General features: G+C 35.9%; 1 long non-coding RNA gene across 1 annotated transcript; it reads left to right on the forward strand.

Annotated features, from left to right (window-relative positions):
* The first annotated feature begins 475 nt into the window (after window positions 1-475).
* Window positions 476-7,576, forward strand: LOC148675434 (uncharacterized). Its single transcript, XR_015935596.1, has 3 exons — window positions 476-632; window positions 1,202-1,389; window positions 4,386-7,576. It is a non-coding gene; the product is annotated as an uncharacterized LOC148675434 (long non-coding RNA).
* Window positions 7,577-24,502: the final 16,926 nt, after the last annotated feature.

Here is a 24,502-nt window from a genome sequence, read left to right on the forward strand (position 1 = left end):
CTGATGCCTTTGTTCAAAGTGACATAATTATGTAAAGTGTATTTACAGTATATACTTGTGACCACCCTTATGTAATATTCTTTTTTAGGTCTTTTCTAAAGAAAGCTACAGTGATTGATATATGTTGTATGTAGTCCAGAAATCTTTCTTTTTGTGTCTTTGAAATTAGTTTAGTACTATTTCAGTTCTTATGTAACACGATAGACTATGGAAAGCACTTTACAGAATTCATATTGTGTTAAGATTCACAGCAAGAACAGATAAAACTTTAAGAATGGTTACAAATGAGAGGAGGCTTTTCAGCTCATCCAGCCCATTTTGTAGTAACTACCTAATTTCAAGGATCTCATCCAGTACTTTCTTGACAGAAGCCAGGGAATTGGCTTCAGAAAAATGGGAAGATGGCTGGGTTACGTGGGTCATGCGTCTTTGAGCACTGTGTTCAACGCTGCGCGTTGTAGAAAGAGTGAAGAACCCTATGCGGAGTCGCAGAGCCGAGCGAGGAGAGATGTAGTTATCCAAAATGTAAGGTGGAGACGTAGTGAAATGCGAGTTCCGGGTTCGATACCAAAGAGAATCCAGGAGGAGAAGGCAGACAAATCCAAAACGCTAGACGTGCTCAAGGTCAAAAGGTAAGATCCGAATTCGAGTATCCAAAAAGCCAAGAGGAAGTTAATAATATGAGGCAAGGAGTTCCGAAGAAGCCAATAATACCGATCAGTGTTCAGTGTCTACATTTTAAGTTTCCCATTTTATTTTTAGAGCATGTGTCTTTCTGCTTGCGTGTAACACACTTGTCGACTGCTCAAAAGATGCTCTCGAACTTCACAAAGGTTGTCTGATACTGTATGTCCTGTTCTTGGATGTAGATACCTAAAAAATTATACTATACAGAACCTTGCAAAAGTATTCACCCTCTTTCGATGTAATTACTATTTTGTTGAATTACAAAACATTTCGTTGACATTTAAGTGCATATTTTCAATCAAAACTTTAAATGCACAAACTAAACACTTTTATGGGAGAAAAAAAGTAAGTAAGCAAAATATGAATTTACTAAATGTGTACATGTCTCTTCATTTGTGGATGCTTTTATTTGTAATTCAACATAAGAATATTTTTATAGTTATATACGTTTACAAAGTATTTTGAAAACAAATTTCTCATTTCCAATACATTGTTCCTTCACCTTCACCTTCAGATTAATGAAGAGAATGGGGCAAAGAAAGGGCCTTTGCTTTAGGCAAGTACTGCTTTGAGAAACCTTTACCTGGATGCCCACTGGTATATTTCTGGCACACTCTGGAGTATTGGTGAAGACTGGGTTTGAAGGACACCGTGAAAAGCAAGGTACACTGAGGTGTGACCGGGGATTAATAGTAGAAGAAAGTAAGTTTATGAACGGTTGAAGGGAGCTTGGAGTACTTATTTAGTGTTAGTGAGTTCTGCTGTTGACAAGTAAAACTTAAGGTTGCTTTGAAGCAGTTAGTGTCGGCAGCAAATGGACTTTTCTACTGGGAGGACTTCAAGTAAATAAACTGTTTCTTACAATTTGAAATTGGTTCTGTCCTTGTTAGCATATCACCCTTTTCTCTGACCTATATTCCTTTTTTAAGGATAAGGGGAAAAATAGCTGCATCAAAATATGTCTTTCCTGCTGTTTTTGTATGCAAGCCCCATTCGGCAAGATTAATACAACCGTGAAGCATGTTTTAAATTTTATTTTCTAATATTAAGTTGTAATTTATTTTTTAAGAGAAAACAAAATGCATATTCAATAGCTAATCTGCATTTAAACCTTTTGTTTTCTCCAATCTGCATTTTATTCAAAAACTAACAGCTTGGCTGTAAGAATCCAGAGTGAACCTGCTCTTTGACAAATGACTTATAATGGTTGCCCCTACATGTAAAATGATAGGTAATACTTTAAATTTGGTGATTTAGATTAGATGTTCAAAGAGCAATTATAAGTGCTTTACAAGTGAAATCGTTTCTAACAAACGTATTAATAGAGTGCATGAAGTGATTCAACTTAACCTTTGCGTTACACGATAAATTCACATTAATAGTTTGTTTATAGGATGTTGTTAATAAACATGTAAGTGTTACCAAATAGGATCAATTGAACCAAGAACATTTTACTAAGAAAAAGATTGTTGTATCTATGGTAGTGGTACACACACATATAAACACACTGGTCCTGGAGGTCTGGCATGTTTATATGTTTTCTGACCAGCTGGGCTCTTAACACCCTCAGTCAGCTCCTTAGTTGTCTTAGTTGGGTCAGTTTAATATCTCCTCACAGCTGTTCAGGTGCCGCTTTTTGAAGAGACTTGGAAAACCGGTCGAAACACTGTCATTCCAGGACCAGGACTGGGGACCCCTGTGTGGTTTGGATTGTTTTTCTTGTGTCTAGTGATGATGCATCTTATCCTTTTTTTAAACACTGTAGACAGACATGATAACTGAATCTTCACATTAACACGAATGCACATAAAGCAAATTATGTGCAGTTCCCCCTTTTAGATTGGGCTAAAATAATACTGTCCAGTTTTGGACCTCACTTGATTTTCACAGTATTAGTGAAATATGTTATGAGTAGAAATTATATGATACAAAATATAAAGGCAAAAAGGTTCCATGGAGTAAATAGTCATATTTACTTTCCATTCATGGCTACCTTTCTAACAGATATTGTTTATGCACTTTTCTTTAACAGTATATATGGTTAGATCTCTTTCCTGACTTAATAAAATGATTCAAACTTTTAACATCCCATGAGAACATTTCATATAACTAGTCGTTTAAAGGCATTTTTTAGATTTGTTGCAAAGTGAATTATACAGTACTAATTGAGTGGATCAAGTTAATTATTGTAGTACACCTTGGTTCAGCATGACTGCTGCAGTGATGGCTTCATTAATGAATACCAGTTCTTTTTACCCGGCATGATCGTTTGTAAATCAATTACAGTACAAATTACAAATTGCACTTGCAATTTATTGCAAATTTAAAATAGGGAAAGGTACAGTCTTGAAATGTAGCCCAGATTCAAGCACAATTCATCTATCATTCAAGAATCCCATATTTTATATATTACTTGTGTACCACAGTATGTATTAAACAAGAATCCAAGTAGTCTTGTTTATTCTAGTTAAGCAATACCAAACCATGAATGTTAATGTGGTTAGAACACTCTGTAATATCCTTCCAAGAAAATTGACTTTAAATAACACATAAAATACTTGTATAGACTGGATATCCCAAAAACTTAGTTTGCTTTTTTTCTTATTTCATTTTATCTTCTGTTTGTTTTTATCTTTACTGTTCTTTTCACTGCCTTATCACCTGTCACTAACGAAGCATTTTTAAAATACAGTTTATCATTAAAAGGACAGAAATCATAATAGCTGACCCCATCCCAAGATGAATGAATCTGGAATACTTGAAAAAGTCATTGCTTTCCACCAGGTAGCTTGTACGGCTCCATTATGCATTTTATAGTGATGTGCAACAGAAACACAATACCCAGGTCAAAGGTTTGAATAAAATAATAAACATAGATATCACATACTGTAACATCACAGAAAATGCGAATGAAAACATAGATCAAAGAATCATGCAAGGTTTTCAGTATGAAATGTGAAGCACTGTCAGAATGAAAACATTACAAAGTTCACAGCAGGTATGATTTCCCTGAGCACTGATACAACCCTGGCAGCGTAGAGGCACAGAAGTGATTAGCTTCTCAGCAGTTTTCTGTGGGATATTCCTCCTGTGCAGCTGTATGCAGGTGGCAAAGCCTGGCTGATTGTCTCAGGTTAATGTCTTTGAAAATTTGCTCCCATGGATATTCCTTTGAATTCAATTGGAAAGCAGACGTTCTACAAGACCTTGGCTTTATTTATTTGACATGAGAACGTAAGAAAGGGTACAAATGATAGGGGACCATTCATTCTATCTAGCCCTGATCGTATTAACACAATATTCCTTAATTAACATTTGCCACTTCTAACTTTATAGACTATTAATTTGTTCGTCATTGTACTGCTGTTTCAAGTTGTGTAGAAGACAGATTGAGAAACTGAGAAAACGTTTGTGAACCCCCTTGGTTGGTCCTTATTCTCGTACTTTCTGGATCTAAAACATACAGGAATTAGATCTTCATAAAAGCCTTTATAAAAAAAAAATTAAGATAAAATTATGAAACACATAATGCAAAGAAATAACATGTCTTAGTAGAATTTAGAATATGCTCAAAAATAAATATCCTCAAGTGAATGAGTATTTAAACTAGTTCCACCTATCTGAACAGCACTGACCTTAACAAAACTTTTCCTGCAATTCTTTTTCACTCACTTGATTTGGCTCTTTCTTCCTTACAGAACCGATTCATGTTGGTGACATTTGAAGATTTTCTTGCACGAACAGCTCGTTTCAACTCCTGCTATAACATTTCAAGAGAGTTTAGCTGGACTTGAACCTGGACGGTCCAAAATATGAAGCTTCTGTCCACAGTGGTAAGCTGCTCGGGTCCTGAAGAAGCAAAGCAGCCGCAAACCATGATACTGTACGACTCCCTTGAGTGCTGGGATGAGATTCTTCTGTTTGGTTTTCACCAGAGAAAATGCTTCTCATTGTGGCTAAAAAGACTGACATTTGACACATCTGTCCAGAGAACATTCATTTAGGAGATTTGTGGATCATTCAGGTGCTCGTTGGAGAAACCAGGTTAAACAGCAGTGGTTTCTACCTGGCTGTCCTCAGATGAAAACCATTCCTGTTCAGTCTTTTCTTGATGGATGAGGCATGAACAGTGACACTAGCTGCCACAGGAGGAAACTGCAGATCTTTATAGGTTACTCTAGTTTTTTTTTGTGACTTTCTGGAGGATTTTCTCAGATGTTCTTGGCAGGATGATTAGTCTTGATCAGACTCACCATGTCAATCCTCAACTCAGATTATCTCTCAGCTGTCACCCCTAGTTACCCTTGGTGGCATTCTGTGTGTATCAGTGTAAGACTTTTTCTGCAGAAGTGCCTTGTGCAATAGGCATGGATTCTGTGGCTCTCATTTCAGTACACCCAAAAACAATGGACTTTGCGCCATTGGTAACATTTTATAATGGGGGTGCCAATACTAATGCCAATGCTTTATAAATGAAATATATTAAAGTATTGACATGATTATAATAATATTAAACCTTAACTGTAGACTAAATTCTTGTTAGTATCAAAAGCCTTAATCCCTAACAGAACCAAATCCTAATGTAAGTATTTTGTAGAATTTTGATGTTATAATGATGTTTATTAATAACATATTAATAGATTGTCATGCTCTCATTTATAAAATATTTTCTGAAGTACTAATGAATGTCTTTTGCAACATCTGATTAAAAGTGCTACTAATTGCAGCATTAGTGATGTGTTGTAATAAGACCTCAAACAGAGAAGCACGTGAATGTCTGTGAGTTTTGTAATGAAAACTTCTGCTCTCCGAAATGTGCTAAGTGGTGGCAACAATAACATTTAGAAGGGTGCCCGGGAAAGTTTTTTTTTGTGAAATAGATAAATAATAAAGCGGCTATCTCCAGAGACAAAATACTTTTTTTTAACAGGATTTTCACTTAAAAATATTTTTTCTTTTAACCGAATTCTGCAATTAGCCTCTATAATCAAAAGAGTTCAGACTGAAAAAAGTATGCAGTTATTTTACATATGCAAATGCTATCTGTGTTAAATGTCTGCTCTCTCAAGTAAGCTCAAAAAAGCAGGATCACTCGACCAAAGTAAGATTGTTCCTAAAAATATTTTGTATAAATATATTGCGTTCAAATACAAAAAATAATTGATATCTCTTGTTTTGAAATGTCAATAGCTACAAGTAAATGCACTTAAAAGCAAAATAACCAAATTTTGTATGAATACAGGAGTACTGGTGTGTCATTGAGCTGAAATAGATTGGTTGATCCTTCAAAATGTGTTGTCCCAAAAACTCAATTCAATGATGTTCCCTTTAAAAGTATTGGGACAGCAAAATCAAAAGTGTTAGTTAACAGTGAAAGTGTTCAAGATCAGTCCAAATGAGAGGACTCAAGTTGGCGGCTTCTAGAAATTTTCAGTGAGCCGCCAACCAGCTTTCATGCCTGTCTAAATAAGTGATGAGACGACAGTTCCCCTCGGGGACCTTGAGCCCAAACCAGAATCCATGCAGCAGAAGCATCAAGGGATCTATTTCCCAAGAAATTCTGCTGTCAGTGTCCAAGGTAATAGCAACCATTTTCTTGTATTTAAACAAATACTTGGTACAAAGCAGCTATAAAATGATAGAAATTCATCTTGTTCATGTTTCATTGTTACTCATTGTTAAGTGAGTAGTAGATATTGGTAAATATTGCTCAGCCTGTTGTGAGCACTGTCAAACAGAGTGCGTGAGCAAAATTTCAGATGGCCTCTTCTTTTTCTCCAGCATTCTTACCCTTTTTTCAACCCCTCCTAATAAGTACGATTAAATTGTGCAAGAAAGAATGAAGAAAGATGAGATCACCTGTGTGAAGACTGTGTCCTTAACCAAATTTTTCACATACTACCTTCTGTATGTTCACACTTACCATTCTTGCTTATTTTCTTTAACTTCAAGCTTATTTTGGTATTAGATACAGCATACACCAGCTTATGTAAACCACAATTGCAAAAGCAGTTCACCTGGAACCTAACATTTGAAAAACCAATTCATTGCAAAAGAAGAATAAATTGAGAGAGAAAGTGATCCATTGTCATTGGTAAGTTTCAAAGGAACAGGTAAAGGTTTATTCCATGCAGAAATGAAAGGAAAAGAGACACAATGTTTCGGCTGTGGAGCCTTCTTCAGTTGATGAAGAATAAGGTCTGAAGAAGGCTCCATTGCTGAAATTATGTGTCTCTTTTCTTTTCCTTTCTGCATGGAATAAACCTTTACCTGTTTCTTTGCAGCCTAAGCATGTTGACACAGCTCCCTACTTGTCACTACTCCCTAAGTTTGTTTGTTTCTTTTGTCACATTGACTTTCTGTGTCACTTACCATAGCTGTGTGAGATAGTTAACTTTAGTGTAGTCAAGAGGAAGTGCTCAAGTAGTTCTGTGTGTAAATATTGTTGAAGTTATGTAATTTTTCCTTTAAGCGCCTGAGGAATGTACAGTGTTTGGTTTTCTTTAGTTTAGGATATTACTTGCTTTAGTGATATATTTTGAATCTGAGTGCAGTCACAGCGAAGTGTGTACTCTAGCCTTTGTGCAGTCCAAAGATAATTCACTGCTGATAAAAATGAGTGTGAAAATTATTCAGTCAAAATGACCAATAACAGGAATCCACACTGTTTGGATGAGAAAGCTACACAGATTTCATAAGAAATCTGATATTGCCACTTCATGGTTTCTTTCTCCGTGCTTTAAAATGCACTCATACATTTTTATTTACATTTGTGTGGTTGTTGTTTATTACTTTGACTTTAACATTACATTTCAAACTATAACTTTAATTCAATAAAGAAGTGCAGAACTCAAATTTATGCTTCTAGACTGCCTACTGGTACAGTATGTATTGTCATAATGTGTCATAATGCGTCCGTCACTGTATTTAACTGGCCTCTGCTTCCTTCTCTCACTCCACGCAAAGGACCTCGAGTGTTTCCCATGGGATTTAAACATATTGAAAGAGACCAAAAGAAGGTCATGCTTACACATTTCTTCAACTCATTTGTTATTTCTACTACTTTTCAGTAATTTGGGCAGATAAAAAAAAATCAGACAGTAGCAATATGGAGACCAAAGTTATTAGAGATTGTTTGGTGTGAGTCGGGGAATGGCAGTCTGCCTGCTAGGATGAGGTAGATTGAGCCCCGCCCTCACTTTCACGTGGAATGAGCTAGGGAGCCGCTTCAAAAGTGAAGATGGGGGAAGTGAAAGGATGCTTATCAGATGGACAAAATGGCCTTTTCTCATTTGTAACCACTGTCATGTTCTGAATGTTCACAGCAACAAGAACATATGTTTTTCTTTTTACAAAACAAATTCAAAGTTTCATAGGATGACAAGCAAATACTTTGAAAGATACATCGTTTTTTTTTTCCTAACTGATTATTTTTATTCTTCTTTCGTGACTGGCAATTCTATAATATAATTTCTACGTTATTCAAATAACATACAGTACATTATGGTAACTGAATTATGACTATAGGAACAACGATTAGTTAAAATATTTTGTCTTCATGGTAATTGTGCACCTTTATTACCTGCTATTGTTATAGCAAAAGCCATATTTTGATCCTGACATCCTTGCTTTGGGCTGCTTTTCCAGCCAGTTGAAACTCACTTAAAATAAATGGAATTCAAGTGTTTCCAGGTGCTGTGTGGCTTGGTGGAATAGCAGTGCAATTGGAGACCTTTTAGCTGCAGGCAGTCCATTTCATTCTAGACAAGGTCAGTGATTGTTAGAAGTCATTGTTTTCTTATGATCATACATGTCCAAAATTAAACAAGTTCAACTTCTTCTATTAACTCCATCAAACAAAGTGCTTTAATGAAGCACTTAACTGTAAAATGAGCCTGTTCTGCATTCATTGTTTGAAACGGTCGCTGTGATGCAATAAGGTTTATCTTAACTAACATTATGGTCATTTTTTGTGATGACCAAAAGGTACTCTTTATACAAGTTAATAAAAACGTTTACCTAAACATTCATATATATCTTAAGAATTTCTAGTTCTGAATTTCTGAAGTACTAACCTTTGGGAGTTGTACAATCAGGAAACTTTCCAAGAACGTGTTTTGTCAAAACCTTATAGTTTAAAATAAATTCTATAACAAATATTGTGTGTTTTGACATTATTCATATTAGCAGAACTGTCTTATTTAGTTCTTTTTAATGATTCTCTTATTGTGTGCAAAATAAGGAGCCCCTGTCTATGATGTCTGGCAGAAGGGAAATTTAGTTAGAGTAGTTGCTCTGAATCAGACGTACTAACTGAGCTTTGTAAAGTTACCAGATACACGTCTGCCTGTTACAATAGTATTGGAGCTCTTTTATCAAATTTGTTACTCATCTAATATCTGAGCCACTTATTCAATTTCTCTTTTAAAACATCTGAAATCCCAGCAGACTGGAAGTTCTCAATTGTTCTCCTTCTTGTCAAAAAGGGTAATAAGTCAGACCTGAATTACTATAGACCTACTGTCTACTGTATATCCATTTTGCCTCACCTTTCTAAGATCAAGGACAAAAAAATTGCAAGCAGTAATGCTTTTCTTGGCAGAAACTATATTTTACTTGCTATGCAGTCTGGTTTTTGTTCTGAACATGGATGTGACACAGCAACCTTTACAGTTTTTAATGATGTCTCAATGGCTCATGATAAAAAAATGCACACCTGTTCAGCTATTGTTAAAAATGTATCTAAGGAGTTTGAAACTGTGGATCACTCAGTTCTTCTGAAAATGTTGTCAAGCATTGGTTTCAATAAGAACACCCTTGCAAGGTTTCAGAATTACATGCGATACGATACGATACTATACTATATACTTATATATTGTGTAGAAAGTCCACATCAGAGCTATTGTACAGCAACTCATCTGGACGGGTTTTTTTCCTGGTTTAAATGGCAGACTAGAGGACATGTGATTCCATGGGATGGGATATCCAGGGATTACCTCCAGCAATTTATACAGCTGGTGTACTCTCACCCACATCCTTCTAGTCAAAAGGCTTATCCTGTAATTTATGTAAAATGCATAAAATCTGATCTAAATCAGGAATCCAGAGCCTAAACCAGTACTCCACACTTCCACTCCTTCTACAGGCAGTGAAATTAGTAGTTACAATGCCCTTGAGAGTTTGCACGCAGTACACATTTGAAAAAGCAATTTTCAGACTTACAGGTGGCATGAGAAAACATCAAAGTGGGTAACAGCCATATGTTACCCACCATGATGTTACAGTAAGAAATATGTTAAAAATTAAGAGTAAATAAAGTTTATTCCATATTATAGAACACCTTGGTCTAACAAATGTGAGGTATCTGATGTCTAAGTGTTTGAGTGGACCTTTCTGGGCACCAATGTGTTTTTGATGATTAAACAAGTTCTTCCCTGTTTAAGTGTTCCTTAAAGCCTAAGATTAGGTCAAATAGCATCAACAACAACATATGGAAATTAATCACATAATATTTCGATCTGTGTATCATTTGCTGAAATGAAGGACAGGGTAAACTTTAACCGGGGTAAAAGTTTATGGTAAAATGGATAGTTTGTGTTGTTTTTATTCAAAGTTATAGTAAGCATCCAGTTTGAAAGAGAAGATTATTGTATTTTGATTCTGAAAGAGAATGCAAAACATTCTTTCTGTTGATCTTGGACAGGCTTCTTTGAACTAACTCCTTTCCCTCTTTCTTGCTGTTTATCTGAGTTTTTCATTTACTTCTATGCATGGTACACTTCAAAAGCAGATGGGCAGTCTATATACACCTAGAGATGGGGTCAATTACACATACACACAGCTTCTTTTATTACCATAAATGTCAGTGGACATCTTCTTTGACACACAATCTTTTATTACACCAGTAGAAATGTCAGATGTATTCATGAAAGTCATAACAAAGGATTAGTGGCCCAAGAAGTTGATGATTGTGGTCATTCATGTCTAAAAATGAAAACACTGTTTTGATGATAGGGTATATCTAAACTTTTTTTATTTCTATGTATTACAGTTCTTGTTATTTTTATTTATTGGATATTCATAACCAATATAATTATAAAGACTGATGGGAAATGCAAATTTTGTCTACATGAGTATACATTTGCATTAATTAAGAAATGAAAGTTGGGTGTAATTACATTCAGAAGTTGTTCTAGTACCTTTTGGACTAGGTTAATGGTTCTGTTGCATGTGAAACTTTGTTTGCTTCAGGATATCATCATAGCATTATTTCAGATATTCAATAAAAAAGCAGCAAGTGTATGAGAATATGTCTCAACAATTGGGGAGTGAATTACAAGAAGAAAGATGTTTTGTGCCTTTTGAACATCAGAAATTAATTGTAAAATGGATCTGTGAATCGTATTGGTAGTCACCTGAAGGCTAATGTGAGAAAGTAGTTCCCATTTTGAAGGTCACTTTGGAACTGTGGCAATTTCACCTTCACCAAGATCGCCTAAACCAGATGGGTGATCTTGAACTGTGCAACTCTGTTTCTATCTACTGAAAATCACAGACTCTCAGAGCTAAGACTGATAGATAATGTACTGTAGTGTCCACCCTCCAGAAGGCACCAGTATACTGTACTTACATGTCTTACAAAGAGGGACTCTTCTCATCCTGGAGCACATCCTGGAAAATGGATGGAATCTTCAGTCCCTTCTCCACAGTTTTCCACTTCTTACAATCTCGCCATGGTCAGGGAAAATCTGCCACATTAAAGATCAGCATGACAGCAGTATCATGCTTGCCACAATAGAATCAACAGTTCAGAGCTAGACTCTAAACAACTAATGTTACCTGGTTTTCTGCCCAATTCTTACACCCATCAAAATGAGTTACTCTATAGAACCTCCCCTACCAAAGATACTTGTACATGTCAATCCAAGATAGCCATCCTTGCAGGAGTTAACACCATAATGTATTGAGACCATCTTTGTTTTACTACCAAACTTCCACCTCTGTGATGCCCTATTCATTGTCCTGAGAAGAAAAATCCTTTGACCCTCCAAAGATGATGAATAGGAAGTCACAAGAGCACTACCCAGGCCCCAAACTCTGTATGGCACTTATGTAGTTCTCCACTCCTATGTTCGCCATAGTCTAGCAACCTGAAAGTGCTTGACATCCAAAGTCTGTCTTTCAGAAAAAGTTCTTAAATTTGCCACCTCCCAAGTATCTGCTCCAGTTTAGATCTAATGCAGCTGTTAGCCTACTCTTGACTGCGTGGGTATTTCAACCCCATCAGCGATGATTGCGTTCTGTATTAGAGAGGAGTGATGGGTTGCCTTCAGAACCTTGGTTCCCTGAAATGAAATGAACCCCTTCAGGTTCATCTCAGCCAACCTGCCTGCCTTTAAAAATAGCAAAAATAGCAAAGGGTACTGTAGCTCCTGCTGTCCCAGCCTCAGGAGAAGGGGTGAACTTTTGGTATGATGTTCCTGGGGTCCCTTGGGACTAATTTGGTTCTGTGTTTGTATGATGTCAGTGACAAGACACTTTCTCATCAGTGATAACTGCCTTCCTTTTAAGAGAAATGGGGTTCTGAAGGCAACCCATCATTTTTATTGGTGTAATAAAATAGCACTATATTACAATTGTATTAAAATCATTTTTTTTTGACATGGACAAGTTTTGCAAGATGTGAGGAATTGGACATGTATTTGCATGTAATGTACTCCTGGCAGCTGACAGAGGAACATTGAGAATGACAGTTCAGTAAAAAGAAGGAGCTGAAATAGCTGAGTGTGGACTCATTGGGATGCTGCATTACTAGCACAACAGAACAGCCTGAGCAGTTGAGTGAAGAAGGACTTTAACAAGGGCAGGAAAGCAATGCTACCACAAAATGCCCAATGAATAAAATATAATGGAGTTACTGCTCATCACTGGAATGGTGACACATTTTATGTAACTCATATTGCCTTCGTACATAGGTGTCTTTCATGTGGTTTCAATAAAAACAAAACATTGCAATTCTTTGTTAAATGTAACAGTCTAATAATGAATTGATAACATCACTTTATTAGTCTTATACAATTTCTTGCATGAGGAATTTGTCTTTTCACATACCCCAGCTTGCTCTCCATGAGACACAGGCACAGAGACAGAGAAAGAAGCTTAGGGTCAGTCACTGTACAACACTCCTGGAGTAGTTGGGTTTAAGTGCCTTGCTCAGGGCCTAACAGAGTAGGATTCCTCTGCCAGCTGTAGGATTTGAACCAGCAACCTTCCAGCCACAGGCACAGGCACAGATCCTTAGCCACAGAGCCACCACTGATATATCTCTTTGTTACCTGTGTAATCATTAAATGTATCATAAAGTAATAATGGTTTATTTTAAATGCACTCCAAAACAAAATATCAATCAAGATAAAATAGAAGTTAGAAGTTTGTAATCTATATACTGTATATGAATGAGTAAAAGGATCAGATCGATATATACCGCTTGATCAATTGGCAATTCAGGCCCATTCATTAAAAATTAGATGAATTTTAAAGATGTTCAGAAATCATTAAGCACAGAGACTTATTATTTGCCATAAAATTAAATATAAATGCTGTACAACTTAATTGCTCTAATTACACATTAATAAACATACAGTATGAGTGCAAGTATTTAATATCTCTGATTTAGGTATCATAAAATTACTTTAACATTGGATACATATAAGCTAACTATATTAATGAACAGCAGATTAAAAGCAAATAAAGAGAGGTCCTTACTACAAAGGTGATTTTAATACACAAGGAATTTGGCATATTTGCAAACTAAATTCACTTCTATATGTTGTTTTCATATTATTGAATTCAATGTACTGCACCATTTTTGTTTTAATGTTAGTTTAGCATTAATTTGCTTAATGGCACATGTATTTGTGCATTGCTAAATCTAATCTTTCTGAAAATTCCATTATATTGATCTTTTACATCTTTGCACTGTGGGCGCAATAAGAACTTACCTCTGTGAAGTAACTCTATGTCTGGATGTGCTCAAATTCACTGATTTAGTTAAGCCATAGCACCTGGTTATTACATGAAGTCTGGCACTCCAGCTAAAATAGTCAACATGGCAGAAAAGGGATCATCTGTTTATCTTGTTCAAGTTCTTGCTTGCACAAAATATTTCATAAAAAGAAGACAACCCTACATAAAATTTAACACATTTCACTTTCATTTAGGAAAAACTTCTAGCCCTCAATACATTTGACCATGCAACCTCATGAGCCCACATTTCTCAACCCGCATGATTATACGGTACTTGAGCATAATGAGCAGTGTGTGCAAAAACAGGATGTGAGCTTGAATATTTTTACAGGTAGAATACAGCCTCTAATTTCATTCTCAGACAGGTTAAACAATTAGTGCTCCATATTTTGTGAAATTGGTTGGGGAAATGTGTATTGTATTTCTGAAAGTTTCCACTGTATTTACTTTACAATTTCCAGTTTTCAACAGTTTACAGTTATCTTTTTTAAATAAATGTCTGGGCTGAGAAGAAAAGAAAATAAAGAAGAGTGCTGCGACTGCAACTGCTTCCAGCTGAGTAAACCAGTAGTAAAATATGGGTGGCGGCGGTGTTCTGAAGAAAGTGATATTTTGATTTAACAGATACAGATTGCTCTCATACAGTTAAAATTGCAGACCTGTCCAAACAAATTTGTATCTGTTTAATCAACATTAAGTGGGGATCACCAGAATCAAAAACCTGGGACAGGGTATCTTAATTTGCATTTCTGATAAGACACTTAAAATAGCTACCAACCAATGGAAAAAAGTCAAACTGATACTGTTGAATCGCCTTAATGAAAACCATTTTGAAGTCATTTACTGTACATACATTATAATGTTATCCCCCCCTCCCTGGCAAATGCAGAGAAATAAAAACAAAGAAAAATAAAAATGAAAGACAAAATTCATTACTCAAACAAAACACAGTAAAACTAAAGTCAAGGCACTTAAAAGGAACTCCATATTCAGGACATTTCTTAAATAAGACATTCAGACGGTTACTCTTAAAAGGTATATGAACTACTCCAGGGTTTGCTTTACTGCTATTCAAACAGAAAATCTTCAGTTTATGTTTATTTATAAAGATATTTCACTAAAATCCCCTTTCTAAATGTCCGATGGGTACAGGTATTGGACAGGGCTGTTGTGCAGCATAACTGACTGGAAGACCCTTTACGTCCAAAAACACACTGTTGCACAATCAAGTTGAACAATAGAGCTGAGTAACTTGCAGCAGTCACTTTGATACTGAAAACTAGGAAGGGGATAGATAAAAGAGTCTGTACCTCCTGCCAAGCAGCAGGTATGCCAGAATATGTCTCAACAGCTGGGGAGTTAATTACAAAAAGAGAGGTCAGGTAATTATTTGGCCGCCATTTTCTTTATTGCATTGATGTTTTTGAACATTGGATTTTTTTTTTGGTGAAAACAATGAATTTTAAATCTCTTAACAAGAAAGATCTTCAAAAGCACAAGATCTGCTCTGCCATTGTGCGTCTCTCGCCGCTTTTGCAAATGCTTTATACTACCTATGCAGTGGTGCAAAGATGTTTTACTGTATGTCTTTGCTTCATATTCTATCTTCTGAAAAGCAGCTTTGGATATTTTAAATAAATATTCATTGCAAGGCGGTTTAAAATGGATAGATCACTTCTGAAGTAGATTAATCCTGACACACGGCAGTCTGAGCAGTTTGATCCTGGGTACATGAGGATGGTCTGTTGAATGTGACGGCTCGGTCATATTGACTTTTCTTCTCCTCATCCAGTCACAGGGTTTATTCACGCTCACATCGCTCTTGGTAACCAGCAGATCGGTTTGTCTCCTTTATGTTTATTTAGGCAGGTCTTTACTGCAAAGATCTTTGATTGCAGCTTGTGGTGGGCACAGACTATACTTGCATAGACACCAGTGGGATAATGAGCATGGCTGTGATGCTTGGTTTAGGTTGCATGACTGGCAGATTTGCTTGGCAAGCACAAGAAAGGGTTATGAAGATCATGAAGTACTGCTTGAGTATCCAATATACGGATATTTTCTGTCAGACTGGAAAATCGTACATTATGCAAACCCTCTCCGTGTTTATCTGTTTAGATCTACACATCCCTGCAAATCTTACAATCACTCTGACTATTTGTTGTTGACCTTTTAGCTGCAATTTCCTGAAAAATAAAAGTGAAAAAAAAAACTTATTACATATTTCTTACGCTGGAAATGACCCCCTTATTGAATAGGCTATTAAACATTTATGCGTCTTTGCCTGGGGAAAACAAACTTTAATAGTACACACACTCCAATACTCTGAAAACATTTGGGAAATTGTACAGAAAATCATTAAAGAACTGAACAAAGCATGCTGAAAATGAATCAAAATGTAAATTAATAATAAATTAGAAAAAATTCGGTCCTTTCAGGCAGCAGCTAGTACGTTTGGGAAACATAGTGTCAAGTGAGTTTTTACACAGTGCATATTTTAAAGTTTGAAGCTTAAATGAGAAAAAAAATCTTTGCAAAAGCTTATTGTTTTCCACATTGATGTTATTTTTAAAGACAATGCTTATGAAAGACATTCCCTTTTTGCTTTCTGTACAGTATGAAATTAAATTATATTGAGAGTAAAATGCACTTATACTGTATAGTTAATAAAATAAAACTTAAAAATAAAAAGCACACATTCAAAGTTTAAAAGCAAAAGGTTTCAACATGAGCAGGAACTGATGTTTGGTAAGAAAATGCAAATGAAGAAATATTGATTCAGCTATCTTTTGGCATATTTGTAAAAGTCACTAGTAGTTGGCAGATCATAAAAATTAAAGTGGGTAGTATTTAACATATGATTTCTAAAACTTTCACCTTCATGCTTTGCTTGCTGCTATCAGTTTTACTGACACATACTGGCATTTTGTTAAGACTATTGCCAGAGGTAAGCAAATAAGCTGTTTTTTCTATATTAGACATCAGCTGCCTGTGGCATCTAATAACACCATTGTAAGGTATGGAAATAGGGTATTGACTGATTTTATGGGGCGATGGATATATACTGTAACTGAATCTAAAAATACACTGTATACAAAGGTTGTTAGAATACACAGGCTTTTATTAAGAACAACTCGAACAGAAATATACAGGATACCAATATCTCTGAACCATAAAGAACAGACATTAAACATTAATCACTGCTAGGGTAGGTACAATCTTGCATCGGCAATAAATCATGATACAAAGACAGTGCAAACTTTTTTTTGTACGCTGCAATGATAATAGGTAATCCAGGGGAAGAAGTCATTGCCAGAGCAGATTTTCAAAAATAAAGTGATGTCTTGCAGCTGTCTAAAAAAACTGGAAGGAACAGTGTCGATGCTATAAGTGCTAACAAGTTCAATGCCACATTGTGAAAAAAAATAGAAGAAAATGAAAAAAAGAATCTCTTTAAATTGGAATCACCTGAAGTGATTAAGTGCTGATGAAACATTGTCATTGTCCCACAGGAGTATCATGGTCAGTTATGAATGTAAGTAAAGATCATTCTAAAAAAGTAAGATCATGGCAGAAAAAGTAAGATCATGGCAGAAACATTTGATCAATATCCATCTGTTTGCTTTATGTTTCTAAGGACATAATACATTTCTACCAATATACGTGTATATGCAGTTGATGTAGTCATGTACAATAAAATACATAAGGTAATGACCTAGTTATACTATAACTACAGACATTTTAAACTGTTTTGATTAGCACCAAAATAAAATTCCAGTACAATTCCCCATTCTATACAAACCTTCTCACCCTTCCTCCTATTACCTAAGTGGTACTCCCCCCAATAAATATCTTCTTATTTACTTTGCCTGTACATCTACGGATGCCCGAAACAAGTTTTCTTCTCTGTTTTTTTTTATTTTTAACTAATTTAGTAAGATTTCTGGATTCTATTTCTCTTTGACATTATAGAGTACTTTGTGTTGATGAGTGGGAACAATTCTCAGTTAAATACATCATGGTTCCATCCACACAATAAAATGTGAAAACGTCCAAGGGGGGGTGAATACTTTTGCAAGGCACTGTATCTGTCCCTGACCGAGAGAGTGGCAAGGCCCCACACACGAAGTTGAATTGGATGACCGTAAATGGCATAAAAACTCTGACATGGAAAATATAGGGCTCTCTTGTCCCTATTGGCTTCTCTATACTACACTGCCCAATCAAGGTAAGCCACATTCTGCAGGACAACAGGAGAATGGAACGTGTGGTCCAGGACCAGCAGTCTAAAGGAGACATTAGCAACACAATTGAGGGCAAGGAGCAAAAGTATGAACCTGGAGAGCTGGTACTGAACTTAGAAATTGCTGTCTGCAATGATCCCCAACCAACGTGACAGAGCTTGAGCAAGTCTGAGAAAAATAATGAATGAATTAATTAATTCAAAAGAAAGTTGCTAGAGACTTATTCAAAAAGGCTCACATTTTACTCTAGGTGATGTTAAAGGTACTGCCACCAAAAATTGATACAGTGGGAAGAATACTTATACAATCGACATATTTTAGTATTTGATTTTTCTGATCACATTTAACTTCTTTCGCCCCTCAAAAGTGTTCGGTTTAAGTTTCGTTTCAGTTTTGATTTTTGTGCCAGACATGTATTACAATTGATAGAGGGATTTGAGATGGGTTTGCCACACAGGGCAGCTTTTGATGACTCGTGGACATTTTCTCCCACCTCCCTTCTCAATTTCTTTCATATGTGTTGTTAGTCTCACAGTGGTATCGCTCACGAGTTTCCTCCTTGCCCCAGCTGCTCTTGGAGGGATACCCTGATCTTGGCAGTGACTGATTTGGAAGATACAGCTCTTGACTGACTTTACCAAGCTTTACCAAGGCATATTCAGTGCCTTTGAAATGTTCTTATACCGTGTTCCTGATCTGTGCCTTTCTACTTTCTGCTTTTTTTATCCCTGAGTTGTTTTCGAAGCTCCTTGATTTTCAGGGTTGAAACTCTTGTTTTAAATTCAATACCTGACTGGGGGACCTCACAGAGACAGATCTTTTATTCTAAAATCAGGACACCTGCTATTCTTGCACTCAGGGGCCTTGGTACGAAGGTGCACAACTCCAGTCCTTGTTGAAGGTCTCTGGTTTGCCTTCCATCTGATCCCTTAATTATCCATTTTAACTAATTATTTGCCTGACTGCACAAGTCTTTATTCTCAATAAGCTGAAGAGTTAGAGAGACGTGTAAAGGCTCCTGGATAGTAGCCACTAAAGAATGGAGTTGGGCATCTTTACTATCACGATTTACTGTTCTCTAAATATTGTAACAACAATAGACAAGTTAAGTAAAGTCTTCCAGTTCCTTTCAAGCTTATGTCTCCATATTCAAAATGAATATGCTTCCTAACCGGATTTTTTAAAATTCTGTTGCCATACTTTACATTATATTGCATATATTTTTAAATTAATATGAGAAAGCAAGTGACCACATATTAAGTTTGCTATTCTACGTCTTAAAAAAGCTCCATGTGGAGCCTGTATCTGCCAGACTTTATCATCTATATACTGTATACTACTTACAGTACTTTGTTTTGCGTTCTCTGCTTTTGGTTTCTCCTTGTAGAATTCAAGATTTAATAAGTAAGGCTTTTCCCTCTTAGACACTGTAAATGGTGCTTTGGTCCCATAACTATTAATTACAATTTGGCATTTAGTGGAAAGATTCACAAAATCACAGAAGACATTCCTCATTTACCTTATACAGTAGGTAAGTCCCGTTCTCTTTCCTCAACTTTGGGAGACGCAAAGGGATTCATATCCCAGAAGGTATCTGTAATGAGGATGTTCTTCACTTCAGTTCTCAGTACAGGACACCTAGTTCTTTTTACTTATGTTTCCTGTCTGCAATGCTTGCCCATGGAGTGCCTTGAAGGACCAGGTCATCTGTATACCCATGTGCTGACTTTCAGGGATAAAATTAAGGGATTGACTTCAGCTATTTATTTATTTTATGTTAGAGGTGCCATTTAAAATTTAGCAGCTTTTACTGTTGAGAACAGGAATTTGAATACTACAGATGGAGACAGGTTCCGGGATGATAATGTGGTGAGGTCTTCATTGCATTATACATGCGTCAGCTCTGTATGATTTTACTGCTGCAGTCTATTGGCAGGAACTCTGAAAAGTGTGACACCTTATAGGGAAAAAGTAGGAGGAATGGATGTTGGCAGTTGGGGATTATTTTTGTTCTGTGTTTATTCAAAAATAACAAAACATTTGGTTATAAAAATGCTAATTTTATTTAATTTTAATTTGTTTAAATTAATGAATAATTTGACCAGTCGTTATTATAAAACAATCAAAATAACTTAGAACGAAAGCTCAGACAAAAAATACCCCCATCTCTCAACTCCCTAAATAGATTTAAATTTTGAAAGTGTTGTGATACAAGCTTTTGGAACTATTTCAGACAGATTTACCCTCAGTACTGATTTCAAATAAACTACTATATTTTGCATGAGCGTGGGATGTCTATATGTCAAAATGCCCAATGAAAATTGAAAACTAAAAAAAAATAACATAAAAAATTGAACTGGTTTATTTTTTTTTCTTGTGAGGTGTGAATGTAAAGGTCAGTCTTAGGTGATGCTGAGTCACCTGCAGGCTGATTTGTTAATACCAGGAAACTGATATTTTTTTAAAGCAATGAGTATGTGACTTACACCTGTATCCAACCAGAATCTCATCACTTATCCTGACAGGTAAAAATAGCAGAATGCTAATGTGGACCCATCAATCTTGTGTGTAAAACCCCAGGAAATAGAAATTCTTTAAAAACTCCTCAGTTGAACTGAATCCATTACATTTAAAATGAAAATCAGTTTGAGTCCAAATGCACTTAAATTGTTGTAAAATTAGATTATAAAACAAATTAACTCTAATGTACACAATCTACTATACGTTTATAAAGGCAATAAATATAGTGCTTTAGAACTTGGCTCAGACCTCTAAGAACATTCAGGGCTCTTTTACAGCTTCTGTTTATAAGTACCATATGTACTGTATCAGTTAAACATGAAAAAAATAAGTGTCTGTTCTGTAATACAATAAAAGAATAACGATCAGTACCCTAGTTTTGGAGTACGCAGAAGGTGAGTAACTTTTATGACATAACACAAGCTTATAAAAGGCAGTTTTAAGAAAATTTCCTATGTCCATACATTATACTTTGTCATTTAGAAAGGTCTTCAGAAGTAATCTATAAATTATGCAGGGTTTTTAATTAAAAAAGAAATATACTCTGCAGTTAATGAGAATACATTTTCTTAATGCACTATACAACTTACTGTTACAGACTAGTTAAAAAGATCACAGTGCTTAGGGGTGGAATGCAGCAGTGCACAGAAGCATTGTGCCACAAAAATGCAAATGGCAAATATTCTTAACCACAAAAATGGCAAATTAAAAACAAAAACGTTTCTTAGACTCACTTAGTTCACTCAGCAGCCATCAGCCCCTCGGTTTGTGGCTGTTAAGATAATCTCTTCTGGCTCTCCAGCTGCTTATAAAAGCTGCGACCCTGGTCCTCTGGTTCGTTCATCACATTTCTCTTTGTCTTTCACTCAATCACTGGGGCTCTTCAACAGAACACCTGGTGTCTCTGGTTCATCACCAGCCAACTCACATACTGTATGAAACAATCAAGACCGTTGATCGAAGCTCTTGTAATTAAATAAGATTCATAAATGCTTGGATACAAGTTTTCATCCCACCTAGTCAGTTTCGGAATACAATTTCCGTGTGGTGCACCGTTGATCAATGGGCATCGGATTTTGACGTGTTCCCCAAACCAAAACGTATGAGTGGGAAACAATCAAGACTGCTGATCACAGCTCTTGCAAATAAATGAGATTCAATCATGCTTGGTGACAATTATTTATTCCAACCGACTCAGTTTCGGGATACATCTACCGCACGCTACACTGTGACACCAAGGCCCCAGGCAGTTTCTGAAAAACAATTTCAGATTGGACTTCCTAACCACCAGTCATAAACCTGACTAAAGCCCCAAAATCCAATGCTGAGCTTAAAAATGGTCTAAATAGTGCCTGAATGCTAACCCTAACCCTACCTAGGGTGTCAAGTGTGCATTTGCGCGATCTATATCTGAGCCTCTCTATGCAATGGATTTTGAAATCTTCCCCAAACCAAAAGGTTTGAGTGGGAAACAATCAAGACCTTTGATCAGTGCTATTGCAATTAAATGTGATTCAATAATGTTGGGGACTAATCTTGATCCCACCGACTCAGTTTCGGGATACAATTTCCACGCGGTGCACTGCGACACCCAGGCCCCAGAGAGTTTCTGAAAAAAAAAAAATCAGATAGGACTTCAAAACCAATCCTCGTAAACCTGACTTCAGCCCCAAAATCCAGCTCTGAGCTTAAAAATTCTCTAAAAAGTGTGTGAGAGCTAACCCTAACCCTACCTGGGGTGTCAAGTGAGCATTTCCGTGATCTATATATGAGCCTCTCTGGGCATCGGATTTTGACATGTTCCCCAAACCAAAACGTATGAGTGGGAAACATTCAAGACCGTTGATAAAAGCTCTTGTAATTAAATGTGATTCAATAATATTGGTGACAAATTTCGATCCCACCGACTCAGTTTCGGGATACAATTTCCACGTGGGGCACTGCGCCACCCAGGCCCCAGACAAGAATCCAAAAGGTGTGAGTTCACCTCAATCCAGAATAAAATCAACCCCCTGGACTGACGTATGACACAAGTGGAAATAAGATGGAAGTGCATTTAAAACTGGACACTTCTTAACCCACAGGATTCCATACTGGAATATGGAACAAACTATCCTCTCACACCTGAAGAAGGCTCCATGGACGAAACTTTGTTTTCTTCTTTTTTTCCAGCATGGAATAAACCTGTTACTTGTTCCTTTGCAACCTACGCATGCTGACCCAGCTACCCACCTGAACTATCCATCCATGTTGTTAAAGCCACAACTCTTCTTGCAAGAAATGGCTGTACAGTATGAGACCCTTGGATCAATTAACTACTAATTACCTGACAGGCCGGATGTGTCAAATGTCTTCCTTGAAAATATATTTATCTATGTTATTTATTTAATTACTGGTGTATTTTTAAGATGGCCTATGAATGGGTTGGCTGTTTGCTGTCTGTTAATGACATTACTTTGTATATGTGCATTGTATGTCTTTAAATGGGCAAACCAAATTCTATGCAACTGGTTTTTATGGCAAGATTTTAACTGATGACTGTATCCCCTGTGATGAACTGGAATTTCCATCTGAAGTGTGTTTCTGCTTTGAATCTTATACTGCTGCAGCAGGCTTCCAGTTATTGCACCCCTTACCAAGAATAAATGACTCTTCCTTAAGGATAAATTATAGTATTTATTTCACATCAGAAGAAAAATAATATAATTTCTTTTAGCACTTGCATTCCTTAGAATATCTATATAATTTAAGTCAGAATTTAAAAATAAGAATTGAACTGCTTTTTCTTTTGCAAAAGTAATCATTAGTAGAAATGCAGTTAAGATATTGAATCTTGTGTGTGATTATAGTGCCTCACCAATAAATCAATGACAACATTTTAATCAATAGATGGAAAATGTTAAAAGGTCATTGTACAGAGTGTACAGAGATGCACTGATAAGCAGCTACCTACAGTATGCGGCTGTCACTCCATTTCTTTATCTTACTTTCTGTCTGGGTAAACAGTAAATACACAACACCTAGGAGGTATTTGTGCTTATTCAGGTGACCTTTGCAAACTATGGAGAGAATTTGGTTATAATACTGCAAGTACAATGCAAAACCTACAATGGACAGAAAACTGTAGAACCCAACTGATCTTTCCACATTTTCGATAGTCCGTTTTTTAATTATTCAGGGAAGAAAGTGTAAAAGTCTGCCTAATAATTTATTATTTCTTGTTAGAATTTGCCACTCTGTGTTTCATGAAGCATCTGGTTACTTTTGCACTGCAAGTATGTGCAATAATGGAATATGAGCAGTTCTAGGAAGTTAATTGCATTTCTGCATTATGAAACATTGTTTGCGAAGTAGTACTCTTGTACTTGTCTGTTTTTGCTTCTTGCTGGTCTAATAAATATTTATGCACTGCACAGTATATAGTGTCCTTGATAACCAAGGTTGCTGTGTTTTATAATATAAGACCTTCATTAATTAATTTGTGATTTTCCTATGCAGCATAAATATGCTATGCAGAATATATTGTAAAGTACAGATTCACACTATGAATGAAACTTTCTTATATTCAAATTAAAGTGATATTTATGTATTTGTAATTGTAATTTTATATTGTAATTGTGTTTTATCTTGTGCATTCTTTTTATTTACTGTTGTTGTCATTCTGTAAAGCGCTTTGAGAAGCCACCTTTAAAGGCGCTATATAAAATAAAGTTATTTTTTATTATTATTATTATTATTTTTATTATTATTATTATTATTATTATTATTATTATTATTATTATGTACAGTATATGCTTATTTATTTTTTGGCATTATAGACTCTAAACTTGGTAAAAGTATATTTTGATTCATATTAAAGTTAAGTCAGACCTAAGACATATTACGCATATAAAGTACAGTTTCCAAAAATGTTGCCAGGTTACTATTCCTTGAGAATATATATATTTTAAGCATCAACGTGATCAACTCTGTGTTCTGGTTTCCTCACATACTCGAAAGACATGCGGGTATATTAATTAGCTTCT

The sequence above is a fragment of the Lepisosteus platostomus genome, chromosome 3 (genome assembly GCF_059453375.1).
Source record: "Lepisosteus platostomus isolate fLepPlt1 chromosome 3, fLepPlt1.hap1, whole genome shotgun sequence".
Classification (NCBI taxonomy): domain Eukaryota; kingdom Metazoa; phylum Chordata; class Actinopteri; order Semionotiformes; family Lepisosteidae; genus Lepisosteus; species Lepisosteus platostomus.